This window comes from Manacus candei, unplaced genomic scaffold, assembly GCF_025592945.1.
Source record: "Manacus candei isolate 608988 ecotype Guabito, Panama unplaced genomic scaffold, ASM2559294v1 h1tg000028l, whole genome shotgun sequence".
Taxonomy (NCBI): Eukaryota; Metazoa; Chordata; class Aves; order Passeriformes; family Pipridae; genus Manacus; species Manacus candei.
The window spans coordinates 10,106,727-10,124,535 of record NW_026138076.1 but is presented as its reverse complement, the minus strand read 5'-3'; the positions used below and the strand labels follow the sequence as shown (position 1 = coordinate 10,124,535).

General features: G+C 38.2%; 1 protein-coding gene across 1 annotated transcript in view; it reads left to right on the top strand.

Annotated features, from left to right (window-relative positions):
• The window catches only part of SCFD2 (sec1 family domain containing 2), a 188,761-nt gene that overhangs the window by 34,887 nt on the left and 136,065 nt on the right, over positions 1 to 17,809 (top strand). The gene's annotated exons all lie outside the window — the stretch shown is intronic.

Sequence of the window (17,809 nt, the reverse complement as noted above, 5' to 3'; positions counted from 1 at the left end):
GTATTTATTAATGACTTTTTAAAACAGATCTGCATTTTTACAGCATTCATTGCTTGTTTATTGTGCTACAAAACATCTTAGTTCTCTGTCAGGAAGCTGAAAATTGTGTTGTTTATCAATTGCTGCATTTGCTGAGACAGAAAAAATTCTAGTGGCCTGTTCTGGTCCTGATTGCTGTGTTTTCTTGAAAGGTTCCTTCCACTGCAGCTGTGATATGAGGCAACATTGGCTGGAGAGAAGGGAAATGCTTTCACTCTGCTCTGTGCTTAGACTTGAGTTTTTATGATTTTACCTCAGGTTCTGCATGTACTGGAAGATCTCAGTGGATTGCACATTGGTTTTCCCAACACTTAGGATATTTTCTGAGTTTTTTATGGCTCTAATATTAAATGTCAGTGAGTTTTTCTAGCATGAAAGTTTCCTCTTACTCTCATTACTAAGACCGGCTGTGTCAGATGGTTAGAGTATTTTCCTTACTACTACTTTCTTGCCTTTTTTCCCCCTTGGAAATAAGGAGTGAATTACATTTGAAAGCAAAGCTTTGAATTACATTTGGTGTAGCCAAGCCCTCCTGCAGTGGCCACCTGCCTGAAAAACCGCATCACGTGTGACACTGGCAGCATGGGAGCCCCGTGAAGTGATTGGAAACTTGATCCCATCCCGTTTCCATATTTTCAGTGTAAAGGAAATAAATTCAGTTGTTTTCTGGGCTTTGAAAGGCTGCTCACTGCTCTGAGGTGTGCATGTGCTTGCCCATGTTTCCCCGCAAGCAATGTGCCTGATGCCCAGCTTTCCTCTTTCTCTGCCTGGCTGCGTGTGGCAGGAGCTCTGACAGTTGTGGGAGGACAAGCAGCTCAAGTTTTTGCTTTCCGATATCTTCTGAATGTGTCTGCCTCCTCCTGAGAGGGAAGGACAGTAGGAAAACTGTAGAAGGGGACTCATATCTTTTCTCCAACACCTCTAAATGTCTGCAGGCCACTGGGAACTCCATCTGCTTCCATTGAAATCAGCAGGAGTGGAGAGAGGAGTTCTGAGGAAGGAGAAGAAAGAGGAAAAAAGGAAACAATTTTGATCACATTTTTTGAACTGGGTAGATTGGAGCATTACTTTCAGATGTCCATGATATTGTGAGAAATAAGTAAGATGGTTTTGTTACAAGCAGGGATTTCCATGGTTACCTCATGTTGGAGGTCATTTGAGGAGATTGAAGAGCCATTTTGTGGTCAGGAGTTGGCGGGTTGCAAGTTGTTCTGGTCACTGTTACTGACTGCTGCTTACTGCCTTATTTGCTGTTCTTATTGTTCTGGTTGTTCTGGTCACTGTTACTACTGCTGACTTACTGTTTTGCTTACTGGTCTAGTAAGAAGGTGAATCGGAAAGTATGTAAGGCAGTGAGACCAATTTGGGCTCACTGCCAGGGGACCATGTGGCCAGGGGCAGGGAAACAACCTGATAGGTGGATGGGAACAACCAATGAACTGTACCAAAAGGCCTTTTGAGGAAGAGGGGAGCAGGGCCTGGCACGGGAGGTGCAAGGGAGTGGTTATGTAAATCAAAAGACCTTAAAAAGGCTTGTCTGCTCCCAGTCAGGTGTGCTTGAACCAGGTCACGAGTTTGGTGCACCCAGCGCTGTTAATGAAGTTCTTTGTTTCACTTTATTTGGCCGTCTCTGAAATTTTAATTAGAGATATTTCTCACAATATGCATATCCATTTTATTAGTTGTATTAAGGAAAGTGGTAGTGGGGTTGTCTGAAAGTTCTGTTAATTGTTTCGGAAGGAGTCTATGGAAAGAAGGTGGTTAAAGTTGTAAGTTTTGGTGGATGGATTCTTGGAGCAAGCACAGTTTCAAATTTAAGACCATCTCCTTCACATTTGTAAATACAGCAGGATTCTGACCTTTTTCTGTAGCTCTGTCATACTCAGGTTTTCAGGTGGACCATTAAGTGGTCTTATACGATCTTCAAGGAAGATTTGCTTTTTTTTTTGTTTCTTTTTTTCCTTCCATGTTTATCTGAGAAAAGAGCATATTTTATCTGTCACTCACTTTGTGAGTGAAAGAACTATGTTGTTGTTACAAACTTCATCAAGTGATGGAGGGTAGTAAGCTGTTCAGAGCTGTTCATTGCAAGCATTTTAAAATTCTGTTTCTTCTTGAAAGAAGAATTGCAAGTCTTAGGAAGAGACTTAGGGAGACAAAATGCCAAGTGTTGGTCCATAAAACCAGCTAGAACATAAAACTGTGGAACTGCTTTCCCCTTTATTTGCAGAACAAAACCTGAGTTGCGTAGCTATGGAGCATATTTGATTTTCTGATGTCAGCCCTGGAGAAGGCATCGTGCAGAATTCCAGCCACCACAAAAGCTGTGCTGGATGTGCTACATCCAGTTTACATACTGCTTAATTAGTTTAATCCACAAATACATGACATGAGTATAATGGTTTTTAAGATGTAATTTCCTTGGAGTTGAGTAATGCTGTCAGTATTGACTTTTGGGGAGTGTTTGTTTGATATTGCTTACTGTGGGCATGTGGACACTGAACTTCTTTACAGGATGAAACCATGTTACCAATATAGTAGTTACATCTAAGTTTTGCCTTAACTCTTTCAGCTAGCTACATTTCTCAAAACAGTATGTGTTTGCACGTAAACAGGTATAGCTGTCCTTTTCTAGATGCAATTTAAATAAAGAGGCACCAAAATATTCCATGTCAATCTATATATACACACAAACACTGTAAAAAAAACCCCTAAAGCCAACAAACAAGGCTTTTTAAGAGCTACATTTTGCCTCTGAGGTAGTTGCATTTGTGATTTAGATACCCAGATGAATACTGATAAATACTTGATAAAATCTGTTCAGATATCCCACTGTGTAGGTGTAAATTATTTTGGCATAATAAAAATCCTGGTATTTAAAACAATGTATTTTATTTAAAGAATTAAATATTTTTTTTAAAAAACTATTTGGACAACAGTTTAGAGGATTGTCTTAATAGCTTTTTGGTGAGATTTATAGCATTGTGCTAAATTCACGTGAGATTGCAGATACTGGATAGGGATTACTTCTGCCCACCTCTTAGTAAGTCACTGTAAGGAGGCTGCTTTGAGGCAGTGGAGAGGTTGCTGCTTTTTACATTCCTCTACTTCCCTTCTTCACAGGACTGATGCATATCTTAATCATCCTCTGAGCAGGGCAGCCTGTGAATCTCTCCTTTAAAGCTTTGCTATTAGCATAGTACTTGGCAGCGGTAGAAACTTTGCTACTATTGTTCTTTTGTGGCTTTAGCAACACCCTTGCTCTTCTCTTTGAAAAGAGCACAGTAAACCTTGATCAAGTCTGAATTCCTTTATTGTGTCTTTTTACTGGCATGGAGACTGATGAAAGTCAAAACACTGGTATAGTAACAGGAATGAAGTGCAGTGTGCTGTTACACAAACCCTTGTTAGCAAAAGAAAAGCCATTTGGTTTCTGTCCATTTGAACTGTACAAATACAGTTTTAAAAACCAATCTGACTATAAATTTAGCAAAGGCTCAGTCTTTGTGAGGTAAAAAAGAGTACTGTGACTTTTTCAGACGGGTTGGTTTGTACGGATTGAATTGAACTCTAAAATTGATTTGGGTAGAAATGGGAAGATGCTGACATTTTAGTTTAGATATATGAAATAACATTTTGAGTTAGAACAGTATGTTAAAATGGACTATATAGATCAATACTTTATCTGAAAGCATAAAGAATATAAAATTGCGATTTTTTGGTTTTTTTAATGAAAAGTTGCATTGGACTGTAATGATGTTTAGTCTGCTATTTGCTCTTTACCAAACCAGTGTAAAAATATTCAAGATTCAATACCATCAATGCCTGGAATAAGCTTTTGGGATAAAAGCTACCTGCTTAGAAAATGAGCTAATAAAGTAGATAAGTACATATATATCTTTCTAGATAAAACAGATCTGATTTCAGGTATCTAAAATTCACCCTGGTCAACCATTAGGACAACTCTGTGAGAGAGACAAGTAGTAAGACAGTATCAGTCTGAGTTTGAGGTTCTTACAAGGGAAGAGAAGGCAGATAATCATTGCAGAGCTCGACGTGGTCTGCGGGGTGTTTGAATCCATTCTGCAGCATGTCTCTGGGTAAGTGATGGGTACCTGGATAACAGCTGGGCTTGGGAGACACTATAGCCACCCACTTTGGAGAGGACACCATTTTGTAGTCTGGTTCTTGGGGTGTTTGTTACATGTCTGTGATGCCTGTTTACCTGGTCTCCAAATTCTTCGGGAGACCAAGCTGCAGAATCACTGAGGCAGTTTCCCTCCAGGTATCCTCATGAAGCAAGTGGCTTCCTGTACCAACTCAACTGAAACAGGCCTGGCTGAGGAGTCCCAAATTCTTGACAGTAGGTCTCACAGTACTGCTCCAAGGGCTCCCTCATCGGGGCACTTTTCGAAGGAGAGGGGATGCTGATTTTCTCTGACCTGAACTCCTTCCATTGTGCAGCCTGGATCCTGAGCAGGCGGTTCCTGAGTTAAATTAGTCCGCTCTTTGTCTCATGAAATGTAACAGAAGTCCTGCAGTGTAGGACTTTCTAGCCAAGTGGACTTGTTTTTTCCTGCCTATTGCAATACTAAGTTCCTGATTTCTCCCTGTAGTGCAGCTAAAAACGTAGTCTTGACCTGAAGCAAATGTTCCCAACCTCACTGATGGTCAATATAGCAGATGTTTTGTTGCATCACTCACCCCCGGAGGCTGGAAGGCGTTTTGCTTCTCAGTGTGCTAAATGTTTTTGAAGACTTTGAAGTGTTTCTGTAAGTTTTGGATATGTTCCTATTTGGGGAGCTTCTGTATAGGTCTTTGCATTTCTGGGGGAATGGTCTTTGAATGTAATGGGGTTAAGCTTTCCCTGATAACTGTTAATGAAGATGGTCTCTCTGAATAGTAATTACCACATTGAGAGCTGTAGAAAGAAACTGATATTATGGCTGTTTCACCTTGCAGCGTTACATCAGGCTGAAGCTCAGGGATTCGACCCTGTTGAGGGTTCATCTAACTAACTAAATAGATCCCATCTTCAGATAGTCATTTGGGTTTGCCAGTCTAGGACAGAAATGTTGCTCCAAGCTCCAGATGTTTAAAGAGTGTGAAGCCTTCTGCTGTTTTTCTTAAGCAACTAAACTTTTCAGATAATCTCTGTAACTCATTAGATATAACAGAAAAGATGAAGGACACTGGTATTCCCGCCCATGAATTTATCTGTTTTTCAGGAGATATGACAAAATAGCTGAGATGGAGAGAGATTCAGGAGCAGAAGCTTGGTTTTCATCAGTAAGTGACACTGCATTTGTATGTAGTGTTGTTTAGAAACATCACCAGCTGAGGACCCATCTTTGCACTAATCATTATATTTCTTTCAAGTTGAATGGTGGGCCAATTCATTTTTTTTCACTCTCATCTGCCAATATTCAGAGTAGCATCTGAGAGCACAAAACAATTACTCAAAAGAAAAAACAAACATAACTTAGAATAGCTGGAACTATGTGAGGTGTGATGCCCATATGCATATTTTGCAATTTATCCATCCCTTCTTTTTCCATCTAGCACATGGAGATTCCTATAGTTGAAAGAAACGCGATTTATGAGGAGTAAGTACTTATGCTCTTGGTGTGAATCCTGTACAGGTTGAAGAGTGAACGTAGTGCTTACTGGGCTTGGAAACAACTATTGATTTGGAGGCAACAGCGTGACAGAAGCTTGGTGGTAAAGAGAAGATAAGGCAGTGGCAGAAGGCTCATTTTAAGAGCCCAGACATGGATCCTTTCTTATCAAGGATCCTGGAGAAAGAGTTATGTAAATATGAAGCTGACTGAAAAGACTTGGCAGAAAGTTTACCCTTTTTGATGACTGCTTCCATCATAGCACAGAATGAGTGGTATCAACAAATAGGGATGAACTGTAGAATAACCCCATGCTCAAATCAAGGACAGCTTTAAAACAACTAGATATGTTGGACTTTGTTCAGCTGAATTTTGAATATGTCCAAAGATGGCAATTCCACAGCCTATCTGGGTACCCTGCACTGGTCTTACCACCCTTGTGAAGAAAATGTTCTCCTTTATGCACAGTTTGATTTTTCACTTGCTGCAGTGTGTGACTATTGCTTCTTATCCTCTCCCTGTGCATCTCCCAGGCATCTGATTCAGTCTTCCCTGTAATCACTCATTACATCCTTGAAGGCAGGAAGTAACACTCCTCACCACTTTTGTATCTTGAGATTAAGCAAACGCGTCTTCTTTAGCCTTTACTTGTGCATCCTTTTCTCTAACCTCCTAAACCATTGTAGTGACCCTTCTCTGGACCTGCCTGAGTGTGTCTTGTACTATGGAGACCAAAACTTCATACTCCAGATATTGTCTCACAATATCTGTACTAAACAGAGGCTTATAATCACTTCCCTCTGCCTGCCAGCTGCGTTTGTGCTGATGCCGCCTCGTACGTTTCACTTCCATTGGTGCAAGGGCATATTACTGATTCATGTTCAACTGGACAGACACATTTAATCCTGAAGTTCGAAGAACTTAGGTCAGAGATCCACCAGTAGACTATTGCAACGACATAATCACAGAAAAGGTTGAAATAAGGGCTGGAAAAAGAAGATTTTGATTGCTGCAAAACAGTGTGTGGAGTGTGGCAAAAGGCTTCTAGTGTCTACAGTCACTCCTGAGATGTGTTCTTACTGAGTAAGGTTGTTTCTACAGTTGAAAAGAGAACTGGAAACTGCTGTGTCCCAAATGTTGAAATATTGTGCTAGCAAACAATAAATTTTAATTGTCCTTGTTAGACTTTTGCTCAAACACTGGAAATACGTAAGAACGAGAGGACTCCCTGTGTGCAGTTCCTTAAGTTTACTGCTGTTAACTGTGTTTGTTTTATTTGAGCAAAAACTTGAGGATAGAAAAAGAGGTACTATGCCAGCTCCAAACACAGATGGTGACACTTTAATACCAATGAATTTAAAAGTGAAAGAACTCTTAACTGGTGAAGCAATACAGTGTATTTCATGAAGAAGAAGAAAAGTCTAAAACCAAAAAGGCAGCTGTAGGTAGCTTGTTCTTATCCAGCTCTGTCAATCTTGTAGCTGCTCAGCTGATTCAGTCAATTCTTCTTTCTGCTTTTGTTTTTTCTTTTTTTAACAACTTAGCAGGTTCTTTCATTTGTCTCTTGCCTTTCCTTGTTCCCCTCCCTCTTTTGCCTACTGAATTGTCCTTCAGTAAGTTATATTCCTTTATGACTTGAAGAAAACACCACTTCACTACTTCACATCTACCTGTTATTTGTATACTGGTTTGTATTATCTTTAATGACAGAGTACCAATTTGAACCTCAAAGTGCAATTTTTTTTCTGGGAAACGTACACAATAAAATTCATGTTATTGAAGTGAGAAGAGAGAAAAAAATTATGGTAGAACATCTGTGTCATTTACACATCCTATCTGAAAAAAAATACCTTGGAATCCAGTGTAGAGATAAAAAGAATGGTTTGGAGTGTGCAACTCCACTGAGTTGTCCTACTGCAACAACAGCTATAGCTTTTGGGAATGAGTTTGGAAGGAGTCCTGGGAGTTAAGTCCTGCCTTCTGCTTAAAGGAAACTTGCCTAATTTAGAGAAGGAGATGGAGATAGGTAATGTGAAGTGGACTCATAACAAAATTAAATAAATTTAAAGCAGAACAGGTTACTAGATGTTTTAATCCAAAACTGCAATTACTTAGGATAGTATTGAAGAAAAAAAATAGAATTTTCATAGAGCATTCTGTAGTCCCTATATTGCAAGGAGTTTATTTGGAAGCAAAATTTCTCCCTCAATATTTTAGGAAGGTATTCCCCACAGGTGACTATAAATGGCTTTTTGCTGTTCTTATTTAGCAAATCAAGTGTTGATCAAATTTGTTTTGAGTGTTGTGAGTTGGTTTGGGTTAGGGCTTTTTGTTTGTTTTATAACTACTGAATTATGCATTGTGTGAATTACCTTAAAAAAGAAGTATTATATTGGGACTACTCACTCTTGATTTAAGTTTAAAGAAAGACTTCAGCTGGTTCTAAAGTACCAACTACCATGATTTACCCTAAGATCTTATTGAATTTTTTTTTACTTTATTTTTATTTCTGTGACTTCATATTCTTGCAAAAATAACAGCTCCAAGGTTAAGTTAGCTTAAAAAGTCTCAGTAAAGGTATTTTTGTCTCAACTGTCTCTTGTTCTGTGAATAATGTACTGCATGCTAAGCAATCTCTTGTGGTGTAAGATGGGTAATGGTTCACGCCCTAATAAAATTGTAAAGCATGTCATATTTGTGTCTCATACCTTATTTACTTTGCACTTCACTGCTATAAAACAGTTAGCAGATGGAAGTGAAACGCAGAATCCTGTGCAGTGATGAGAAACAGAGAAATAATCTGGTGGTATGTTTTCTTTGATTAAATTGTAGTTGGCACATGGATGCAGGACTATTTGGCTAACTTAACTGTTCCTTTTAAGAAGAGAGTGAGGTGACAATAGTCTTCTATGGGTCTGGATTTTTTTTAATAAAGTTTTGATTTTTTTGTTATTTTTATATCAACTTTTTTTCTGGGCAGTAAACCTAAAGACTTAAATATGAACTTGGGGCCACATCCCTTCCCTGTCTGGTTGTGATTAGAGCTGACGATAATTCTTAAAAATTTAAAAATAAACACACATGTATTGTTCTTGCAGGAATTCTGCAAATATATAATTTCATTATTTGTATTATTTGCTAATGTAATACTGCAAAGCTTATATTAACTTCATTATGAAGTCTATTTGTCTTAATAAAACTATAGTAAAAAACCTATGTTAGTGTGGTCTTTCTCTGGGCAATTTAGATGATGTCCACAATAAATGGGAGTAAACATTAATGTGCAGATAAACATTTGTGAAATTTTGAAACAAAGGTTTAATGCAAACTATATTGTTATAAATTTTTTATACTGTTTAAATTAAGAGAAAATTACTTTGAGTTAAAACTTGAAAATTTAAATAGCATTTATTTGCACGTATGTTGGTAACTAGTGCTGTTTTGAGAGATTTCATGAGTAGCATTACTTCATTTTCTGGAATCTGTAGCGGTAGCAAATTGGTGTTTCTAATGTCTTTAAACAAACAACTTTTATACCAAACAAACCAAATCGACCAGGAAAGGTTGAAATGCTTCTTCCAGTTTTTGAGTACTCGTGAATTAGTGTTCTGATAAAGCTAGATCAGAAGTCCTCTATAGAAGTAAGCTGATTAAAAAAAAAGAAAAAAATTTGCATACACACATATTTGTAAAGTAAGGTATTCAGGATACTATTCATCACTTACTGAATGCTGATGCAATTTCCTGAAGAGAAGTCATTTTGTTACTATTTTCTGTTCTCTGCTAAAATTTATTTGGTGGGGTTTTTTCAGGTAAACACCTGAGATATTTTTTTACTCACTAAGCTTACATTATTTTTTGCTGATGTTGAGTTCTTCTCAGTCTTGAAAGTAAATATTTTCAAATTTTAAATTTGAGGTTTTAAAAAAAAGTCACTGTACTAGTAGACTGTCCATTTGTGATGATCAAGACATGGTTAAAACACAGAAGCAGGTCCCTTAAGCCTCTCTGTAGCTGGGTGAAAAACAAAATACTAATTCTTTAAGTCTGGAAAATGAAATTCACTGCAACTGCTGTTATTTAGATCTGTGGGGAAGCAGCCTGGTTGAAGATAAGGTAGAACTTGCTGCAATGTGTGCTGTGAGATCTTCATTTCGTAGGGTGCGTCAGCCACAGAGACTGTTTTACATCAGCAAGAGAGTTGATGAGTACGGGTTGGGAGATGCTGACTCTGGTGTCTGCTTGACATTCAGTGGAAACTCATGGCGCCTGCACTTTGCTGGAACACTGTGGTAGTTGTGGCAATCAACACAGTACTGTGCTTTGAGCCATCTAGTCAAAAACAGAGAGGGAACAAACTCGAAGAAAGTGGCTGAAAGTAATTCAGAAGGAGTGAAGTGTAACTGAGAACAGCCTGTGCTGAAGGATTTAAACCAAAGATACAGTACGTGTTGGTGTGCTTGCAAAGTCCCTAAGTGTAAAACTTGAGGTGGAACATGGCAATTCAGTAAAACTGGGTGGTTTGCCCAGTGCTTTTTTTCCAAACATAGTTGTGTAAGCCTCTTCATTCAGTCTCAGAAAGGATGACTCGTTACACATGAGACATGGTGAATTACATGTGGATGTACTCATACAATCATCATGTTTTCCATCCCCTATTTATTTGCTTACCACCCAAAATGATTATTAGGATATTCTCAGCTGCAGAAGTCTTCCAGAAATCATTTGAGAAATAATCAGTCCTGTGAATAACATAGCAAAGAAGAACAATGACCTCCCTTTCTCTGGGACAGCATGCCAAGAACACGATGAAGTACTTCAGTGTCTGAAAACATATGTCGTAGTGCTAAATGAGGACATGCGCAAGCCACCTGAAGTCCTTCAGGAATATTATTTTAAGACAAACAAGTTGATTCATTTCTGTGAGAAGTTTAGAGTGTTCCGGAGATAATTCAACGAAATTTGTAGATTTCATGTCCTTTTACAGTCACAGTCAGTTACTGTTTTCAAGGGCTACCAGCTTTTAAGGGCTGGAGACCCTCTGGTTGGAATGTGACCTACAGAGTACTCTGTATTTATTAACTTGGTGGAAGAGTTAAAAAGTAAGTAATAAAATATGACCACAATACATATTTAGTCACGATTAAGAGGAGTATTTGGGAAATTCTGGTATGCCAGCATTAAATTAGAAGTTTTATATTGATGACAGCTCCTAGAAAGCTTAATTCTGGAAGACAAGATTTCACCTGTTTATTCAAACAGTTCTAAAATTTGCTTTAATATTTGGAAGGGCAATCAGAGAATATTGTAGACACTGGCTAGAGAGGGTTGTTACTTTTTTGTGCATACTGATTTAACATTTAAAAGAGGGAAAACTGAATGGTAGAGTGTACGAAGAAGGAAACAATGGTTTGAAGTGCCAGAACATTTAAAAACAGAGCTCTGAAGGACAAAAAAGAAAGAAATTATCAGTTCATATTGAGACGCATAAACTGCCAGTTATATTTATCAAATCCCTCAGGATGTATTATGGAAACATGAAACAATAAGTAATCTAGGAGTCATAAATCATGACTGAGGTCATATTTAGGCATCTGCATTTAGGTGCTTAAAACTGAAAATCTTGATTGTTATATTAGAGTGCTTTAGTTATCTTTGTCCCATATAATTGATTAGGTTTTATTTGTTTTAAGGCACGTAAAAGAATTTCAAAAGAGTAGTCATCAGAACTGATATTTAAGTATGGTTTCCACTTTGTGAGAGAGAGTAAAATAGCATATGGCATTTGTTTGAATATAAATTGTCTGTATAGGAACACTGTTAAAACATGGATTTAATGGCACCATACACATCTAGTGATAAAGAATACACTGCTTTTGAGATAACTAACTCAATGCTACCGTTGATGAGACTGAAGCCAAGTCTGGTTAGATGTTTAAGCTCACATGGCAAGTGCTAGTTGAATAAGTAAGTAGAGTCAAGTTTTATTTGTTCCAGGTGTATGCCTCTATTCCAGAATTTACTAAACCTCAGTGTAGTTATAACCAGTCTATGACTCCATGAAAACCACTGCTGTACCTTTAGACGTGTGAGATGTGACAGACTCTGCCTCCCTCAACGTCTTCAGATGCACTGGAAAACCTATGACAGGCAGGGAAAAGTGGCTGTCCTCCCCTGTTTATGTCCCCCAGCTGTTGTTAAAGTGGCAGGAGGAATGGGGGTCAGTAAGGGCCAGGAAGGAAGGCCAGTTGCAGCTCTTCCTCGATGGCACAGTGCTGCAGGGAGCAGGCAGCAGGAGGCTGCCACTGCCATGTGGCAGTGTGTTTAGGGGTGTGCTTCAGGGACTGCTGAGATCCCCCAGATGGGCTTATCCTGGGATTGTTCTAGTGGGGACTTGCTCATACCTGTAACCATGGGGTTATCTGGAAAGTGATGTTCCTGCAACAGAAAAGGGAGAGGCTTACAAGTGACAAGAGCAGATGAGTTCATGTCTGTGGGAGATGAGCATGCACTCTTAGAAATAAGCTTGGGAATTCTGCTTTCAGTCTGCTGTAAGTTAGAACTCGTTGGGTCCAGAACCTTATTCTGGAGAAGCCAGCCAAACAGCATCTCATACTGGCCTACTTTCCATCTCTCCAAAGAACTAGGGATTAGTTGACGTTCTTCTCTTCTTTATTAATAGTTTGAGGGCTGGATGACTTTTGAAGTAAGCTAAACAAAAGTTGAGATCAAATTATTTCTGTGGCACTTACTTTTAAAGATTGCTATTGAAACTTCCCAAGAATTACAAAAACATTTTGAATTAATAACAACATCTGGAAATTGTACTAACAAGGAGACATAAGGGGCATCATCTGTCCTGCTAAATTGCTCTCACTTGGTTTGTAAAATATCCAACTCCCTTAGTACAGTTTCCCAATTGGCTTTGTGGAATACAAGAGCTTTCTACATTCCTCTCAAGTATCCGGCATTGCTACTGGGAGAGATAGGTCTATATTCCTAAGACTGTGGACAAGCAAAACAATTTATCTGGATTTTCTTCAGCCCTCTACTGACTTGAAAAATCTCATCTGTGAACACAAGGGTGCCAAGATTCTTTCTTATTCATGGTCCTTTCAAGTGAAAAATGGACCTCAGCAAAAGCCTCCAGCCAGTGAAGCTCTGACTGTGTTCTTGCATTAAACTGAACAAAGTTTAAAGCTGTGTGTATTTGGCGGTTCCTGTATTCTTGGAAGAGCATCCACTTATTTACTCAGTTGGTAACAAAATGTACTTTCCTCTTTACTTGTTTTCTTTACTTGTTTTCTTTTACTGTGGAGATAATTAACTGTTACATGAAAAAATAAGGCCTCTATGGTTGGAACACTGCATTGATAATTCTGACCTTTGCTCTTTTGACACCTTGTTCATCCATAAATTTTTATGTTACAAAAATATGCAGTTTTGGATTATGAATTTAAAAAATTACTTTTACCAGTAAATCTATCTTGAAAAATAATTATATTCCTGAAGCAATGCCTACATTGAATTACACAGACTGCAGCATTAGTTTAAAATGGAAAAAAAGTCATACTGCTGAATTGTGTCTTGAAATCTATAAATGTGGTTTGTCCAGTTAACTTTTTGTTTAACTGTTGAGGTGGAAGTCCTTCTCTTCCACTCAGTCTACTCTCACTACTCAAAACCAGATTTTTGACAAACCTTTAGTATCGGTTGCTGGTAATTTCTGCTACAGTATGTTTATCTTGAATGATCTGCTTTACTAGTAACAGAAATACTTCTTCCCTTCAGTCTAATCGTGCACATCATCATCAGTACATGTCGTATGAACTGTGTTATTTTTGATGTGATACAATGTTGCAAGTGTTGGTATTCAGTGCTGCTATTTTCATAGTTAACAAAAAATTATTTATTTCAATTAATTATTAAGAAACAACCAAAACCAAGCTACAACTTCTGTAATGTAAAAGTTGGCAAAAGTGATCTGCAGTTCTTTTGAGATCTGCCCTGAATTCTTGAAAGTTGGAGGTGGAATTCCTATGTCCCAATATGTTTGCAAATTAATTATCATAGCAGTGAAGGATTGAAGGCGGCCATTTGTATTGAATTAAGTCTTGTGAACATTTATGCAACTGCTCATTAGATACTCATCAAACTTCACATTAGACTGAGTTAAATTTGTTTGCCTCAATTCATCTCCACTACTGGAAGATTGGTTGATACAGTGATGTTTTTTAATGTCTTGTGTAAATATATCCATGCTTTATTTATCCCCATTAGTTTTAGTATCAATATTGAACCTTAATATAAATATTTTTCATGTATTCATAGAGACCTTTTTTTTTCCAGCTGGGACAGGGAACTTGTATAAACCAGGCATTTCTATTTTGCTTTAGTAACTTTATAATCACTATAGTAACCTCTCTGTGCATGTGTCACAATTTTGAGTTAAACTTCCAAGAATGGGACTGATTGGAGCTGCATGAAGTGCTCGAGGAGGGAGAGGCTTTATATTGAGGCATTTCTATGGCCTTGTTTTTACTGGAACTATATCACCTGGTACGAATTGTACCTGCTTTTTTACGATGAGGAGGCCTAGACATTATTTCCTTCTTCTGTCATTTCCAGGTTTTAACTCCTCATTTACAGCAGATGCTCTTATCCTAGCCTCAAAATCCATAATTTTGCAGTTTATACTGTTAAATTTCATCCCACTTACGTTAGTCCAATTCTCAAAGCAATCCAGCTGTGCCTTCTGCTCTTTCTCCATGTTAATGATGTTCCACAAGCTTCTGACAACCCCCATTCTGGAACCATTTGTTACCAGAATTTGTACTATAAATATGTACATGCACACAGATGAACACACTTTTCTTATTATATGCTAATACTTCTCTATTGCATATTACCTGCCATCTACATTTGGATGTTTCTTAGATATCTTGCAATTCTTCTAATCCTAGTCTTTTCTCACTCAAATATGGCTATGGCATAGTTAATGCTATGCTAAATCCATATGCATTATAATTAATTCGTTAACTGGTTACATATCAGTTTGTCATTATATTATTTGATAAATGTACTTTGCATTTTATCTCCCTTTTCTGTGTGATGTAAGGTATTTTTTTTCTTGGATATTTGTCCTGAAGCTTTTCATACTCCTGACATCAGCTAATACGATAGCTAATTTCACCATTTCTTAGACACAAATATTTGTTTTCTCTTTTCCTAGACTAGCCTAGTCCCTGTTATCACTTCCTTTTTATCCTTCATTTTTCAGAGTACTAAAACACAGAGCTGCTTTGTCACACTGACATTTAGCATCTCTTGGATGGAACAGGTCCTTCAGTAATGAGCCTGATCCCTAGTCCATCATCTTTCTGCTACTTCCGTAATGTCCAGTTTCGTTCCTTACACTGTTATTTCATTCTGTTGCCCAAGATTCTTATATTAGTGCACAAATATGTTAATTGTACCAAACTAACCATGCATAGTTTCTTAGCTGAATCAATTCCCCCACATCATCAGTCTGTCAACATCACTCACTGTTTTTCTTCTCTGCTCCCCATCCTCCTATATTCTGTTAACTTTTGAGTTTCACTGTGATACTTCCCAGTCACCACCTACCCATTTTATCGTCTTTGTTGTACTTGGCAAGAGGCATGAAGCTTTGAAATGTTTTTTTGTTGTTGGGTTTTCTTTTTTGTTGTTTTTGTGTGTGTGTGTGTGTGTGTTTGACTTTTGTTTTGTTTTAATATTGCTTTCAGTAGATATTGTTTTTATCAAGTCCTGTGTTGGGATTTAAAGTAGATGACAGAGTTTGGGACAAACATACCTGTTTCACAGGTGCTGCTTGATAAGTATTAATGGCAGAGGTTATTTCCCAGACAGTACGGAATTCCTTGCATTTGTGCAAGAAAGGTTATCAGTATTTTTAAATCCCTTAAGGGTGGTTGAGGTCATGCTTCTCTTTTCCACATCCAGGAATTAAAAAATTATCCAATGCTTTGTCAGCATAATGTAGCCCTCACAAGTTAGACTTTGATGCCCACACAAGACATCTGGCTATGCATGGATGTAGAGTTTGGAGCAGAGTATGACTGTGATGGAGCAGGAAGAAGAGAAGAGAGCAAGACAAGATGCTTACAGTAAAGTCTTCTGCCAGTAATTGCCATCTTCTGCCTGTGAATCTCAGAATATGCTTTAGAAGAACAGTTGAAATATGATGGTGTGATTGAAATCTATCTCCTCTCGATTTCTTAGGACCTGTCTGCCACATTGCAACACAAAATGACTTGAAACAGCAGGGGGACTTTAAAAATCCAAGAGGCTGGTGGGGTTGAGATTAGATTAAATTTAGTCTATTGTGCTGAAGTCTCCCTCTGTGAGCAAGCAGCAGGAAGGTGATGAGGATTTAGGCCTCAGGAAAAGTAATTTAATTGTTGATTACCACCAATCACTTTCCTAAATTCCTTTCCTCAGCTTCTGAAATAGTTGTATTTATCAGCTAGCTATCCAGGGAGATTTCTGTGTAGAAATTGGCTGGAACTCTCAAACCCTGGATCTGAGTGGTTCCATGGGTATTGTAAATATCACAGATGAGATGCTGGACTCAGTAATGCCAATGTAAGTTTTGTTAATGACTTGCTAAGGTCAGGATTTTACTTATATTTACATATGTGTTGGACTTTCTTTTGGTCATACTCTGAGGGTGGGAAAGAGTTTGATTGTTTATCTAAAATGGTGCTGAATGGATCTCAAACTGATCCAGTGCTGCATCTGGATTCACTTTCACAAGGAACAATATAGAACAAAACTCTTGAATTTTTTTTTAATTGAAATCAGAAGTCTCGAAAGCTCTCTTATTTTACTGTTTCGTATGAGGGAAGGCTGGCAACTGCATGTTTTCTCAATTGAAGCAAGTTATCAGATTTTGAATATGCTACAGTATATCAGGACTGCTCTAGGTAATAATGCAGTCATTATCAAAGGTATGCTGCAAGGCATCATGGTTGACATTTTCAAATCACCGTGTAAATCTGCCTGACACAGCTTTAAAAGAAATAAAACAAGACTGAAAGCTCCAGTGTTTAGTCTAAAAACACACATGGCCATGGTTGCTGTTTTAGCCTATGTGGGCTAACTGAAAGCCTTTTGTCGGCCCTCCGGCCTACTGAGTGGTGTCAGCTTGATTTGTGTGTTAATTTGCTGACTTTTCGGTTTGATGCGTTCCATTAAAATTCACATAAAGAGCCTGTGTGCTTTTGCTTTATTTAGCAGCTTTCCCAAATCTAAATGCTCTTCCAAAGACTGCCCTTGGTATCACTGAAAATAATAGAAGGAGCTTTCAGCATTTATTCACTGTTGGAATAATTTATTCGCCATTTATATGACACTGAAAGGATAGAGGGAGACGGGGAGCCTTGTAAAGTGATGATATAACCAAACGCAGAGAAAAAATCCAGAGGCAGTTTTAAGAGAATTTTCCTTTATGGAACAGTCCTGAGTAAAATGATCGGTGGTGTCAGCCATGAACCACTTAGCATCAGCTCACCCTAGTGTCTTCCTGGCACCAAAGACTGTCCTGTTAAAGGATCCTCCTCACTCCATTCATATATCCCTGCTCTTTAAGTCTGGTTTGCTTGAGGAATATAACTTGTTATTGGCAGAGGTTGCCGGGAACCAGCCCTGGACTGGATCACAATGCAGACTTGCAACTACGATGGTGTTTTGACATAACTTTTCATTGCCTGTTGATGGCATGTGTGATCACCTGTGATGAATTTCTTGGGGCAGATGATCTGCCATGGGCCTACCTTCCTTCCTGAAAGACATTCTTTCTGAGATATGAATTGGTTGAGCACTTCAACTTGCACTTTAATGTTGGATGGAACAATGGCTAATTTTGTAGTGTTTGTATGGCCCAAATGGTGCCCCTCATGCTTTTCTAATAAGGAGACATCTACAGGCCCATGTGTGGGCACTTGGCTGTCTATTTTCAAATAGCCAGTGAAATTATGCTATGCTAATTATGTCTCAGAAACTGAAGAGTCACACCTTGGAAGTGTTCCTTCCAAGAACAACTCTGGAAAACAGTTCCTTGCATCATTAACATTATATCTATCTTTTGAGTCAAGACTAATCAAAAATGC